The sequence below is a fragment of the Theobroma cacao genome, unplaced genomic scaffold (genome assembly GCF_053813885.1).
Source record: "Theobroma cacao isolate CCN51 unplaced genomic scaffold, ASM5381388v1 tig011, whole genome shotgun sequence".
In the NCBI taxonomy this organism is placed as follows: Eukaryota; Viridiplantae; Streptophyta; class Magnoliopsida; order Malvales; family Malvaceae; genus Theobroma; species Theobroma cacao.
The window spans coordinates 288354-291612 of record NW_028291722.1 but is presented as its reverse complement, the minus strand read 5'-3'; positions in this window follow the sequence as shown (position 1 = coordinate 291612).

The following is a 3259-nucleotide window of genomic DNA, read 5'->3' as shown; positions in this document are numbered from 1 at the left end:
TCTGTTTTAATCAAAAAATGTAAAAACAATTCAAAATAAATTCAATAATGGGATTATAAAGGCATTTAAACCGAGTAATAAGGCTTTTCTAGGCATGAGTGAATATAAATGAACTTTTCTTGACAATGGATGGCTTTCGCTCTACGTTTCCCGAGGCAAACAATCAATTACAATCTGTTTTAATCAAAAAATGTAAAAAAAAATTCAAAATAAATTCAATAATGGGATTATAAAGTCATTTAAACAGAGTAATAAGGCTTTTCTAGGCTTGAGTGACTATAAATGAACTTTTCTTGACAATGGATGGCTTTTGCTTCATGTTTCTAGAGGTAAACAATCAATTACAAGCTGTTTTAATCAAAAAATGTAAAAAAAAAATCAAAATAAATTCAATAATGGGATTGTTAAGGCATTTAAACCGAGTAATAAGGCTTTTCTAGGCATGAGTGACTATAAATGAACTTTTCTCGACAATGGATGGCATTCGCTCCATGTTTCCCGAGGCAAACAATCAATTACAATCTGTTTTAATCAAAAAATGTAAAAACAATTCAAAATAAATTCAATAATGGGATTATAAAGGCATTTAAACCGAGTAATAAGGCTTTTCTAGGCATGAGTGACTATAAATGATCTTTTCTTGACAATGGATGGCTTTCGCTCCACGTTTCCCGAGGCAAACAATCAATTACAATTTGTTTTAATCAAAAAATGGAAAAACAATTCAAAATAAATTCAATAATGGGATTATAAAGTCATTTAAACTGAGTAATAAGGCTTTTCTAGGCTTGAGTGACTATAAATGAACTTTTCTTGACAATGGATGGCTTTTGCTCCATGTTTCTAGAGGTAAACAATCAATTACAAGCTGTTTTAATCAAAAAATGTAAAAAAAAATTCAAAATAAATTCAATAATGGGATTGTAAAGGCATTTAAACCGAGTAATAAGGCTTTTCTAGGCATGAGTGACTATAAATGAACTTTTCTCGACAATGGATGGCATTCGCTCCATGTTTCCCGAGGCAAACAATCAATTACAATCTGTTTTAATCAAAAAATATAAAAACAATTCAAAATAAATTCAATAATGGGATTATAAAGGCATTTAAACCGAGTAATAAGGCTTTTCTAGGCATGAGTGACTATAAATGATCTTTTCTTGACAATGGATGGCTTTCGCTCCACGTTTCCCGAGGCAAACAATCAGTTACAATCTGTTTTAATCAAAAAATGTAAAAACAATTCAAAATAAATTCAATAATTGGATTATAAAGGCATTTAAACCGAGTAATAAGGCTTTTCTAGGCTCGAGTGACTATAAATGAACTTTTCTTGACAATGGATGGCTTTTGCTCCATGTTTCTAGAGGTAAACATTCAATTACAATATGTTTTAATCAAAAAATGTAAAAAAAATTCAAAATAAATTCAATAATGGGATTATAAAGGCATTTAAACCGAGTAATAAGGCTTTTCTAGGCATGATGACTATAAATGAACTTTTGTTGACAATGGATGGCTTTCGCTCCACGTTTCCCGAGGAAAACAATCAATTACAATCTGTTTTAATCAAAAAATGTAAAAACAATTCAAAATAAATTCAATAATGGGATTATAAAGGCATTTAAACCGAGTAATAAGGCTTTTCTAGGCATGAGTGACTATAAATGAACTTTTCTTGATAATGGATGGCTTTCGCTCTACGTTTTCCGAGGCAAACAATCAATTACAATCTGTTTTAATCAAAAAATGTAAAAAAAAACTCAAAATAAATTCAATAATGGGATTATAAAGTCATTTAAACTGAGTAATAAGGCTTTTCTAGGCTTGAGTGACTATAAATGAACTTTTCTTGACAATGGATGGCTTTTGCTCCATGTTTCTAGAGGTAAACAATCAATTACAAGCTGTTTTAATCAAAAAATGTAAAAATAAAATCAAAATAAATTCAATAATGGGATTGTAAAGGCATTTAAACCGAGTAATAAGGCTTTTCTAGGCATGAGTGACTATAAATGAACTTTTCTCGACAATGGATGGCATTCGCTCCATGTTTCCCGAGGCAAACAATCAATTACAATCTGTTTTAATCAAAAAATGTAAAAACAATTCAAAATAAATTCAATAATGGGATTATAAAGGCATTTAAACCGAGTAATAAGGCTTTTCTAGGCATGAGTGACTATAAATGAACTTTTCTTGACAATGGATGGCTTTCGCTCCACGTTTCCCGAGGCAAACAATCAATTACAATCTGTTTTAATCAAAAAATGTAAAAACAATTCAAAATAAATTCAATAATGGGATTATAAAGTCATTTAAACTGAGTAATAAGGCTTTTCTAGGCTTGAGTGACTATAAATGAACTTTTCTTGACAATGGATGGCTTTTGCTGCGTGTTTCTAGAGGTAAACAATCAATTACAAGCTGTTTTAATCAAAAAATGTAAAAAAAAATTCAAAATAAATTCAATAATGGGATTGTAAAGGCATTTAAACCGAGTAATAAGGCTTTTCTAGGCATGAGTGACTATAAATGAACTTTTCTCGACAATGGATGGCATTCGCTCCATGTTTCCCGAGGCAAACAATCAATTACAATCTGTTTTAATCAAAAAATATAAAAACAATTCAAAATAAATTCAATAATGGGATTATAAAGGCATTTAAACCGAGTAATAAGGCTTTTCTAGGCATGAGTGACTATAAATGAACTTTTCTTGACAATGGATGGCTTTCGCTCCACGTTTCCCGAGGCAAACAATCAGTTACAATCTGTTTTAATCAAAAAATGTAAAAACAATTCAAAATAAAATCAATAATGGGATTATAAAGGCATTTAAACCGAGTAATAAGGCTTTTCTAGGCATGAGTGACTATAAATGAACTTTTCTTGACAATGGATGGCTTTCGCTCCACATTTCCCGAGGCAAACAATCAATTACAATCTGTTTTAATCAAAAAATGTAAAAAAAATTCAAAATAAATTCAATAATGGGATTATAAAGGCATTTAAACCGAGTAATAAGGCTTTTCTAGGCATGAGTGACTATAAATGAACTTTTCTTGACAATGGATGGCTTTCGCTCCACGTTTCCCGAGGCAAACAATCAGTTACAATCTGTTTTAATCCAAAAATGTAAAAACAATTCAAAATAAATTCAATAATGGGATTATAAAGGCATTTAAACCGAGTAATAAGGCTTTTCTAGGCATGAGTGACTATAAATGAACTTTTCTTGACAATGGATGGCTTTCGC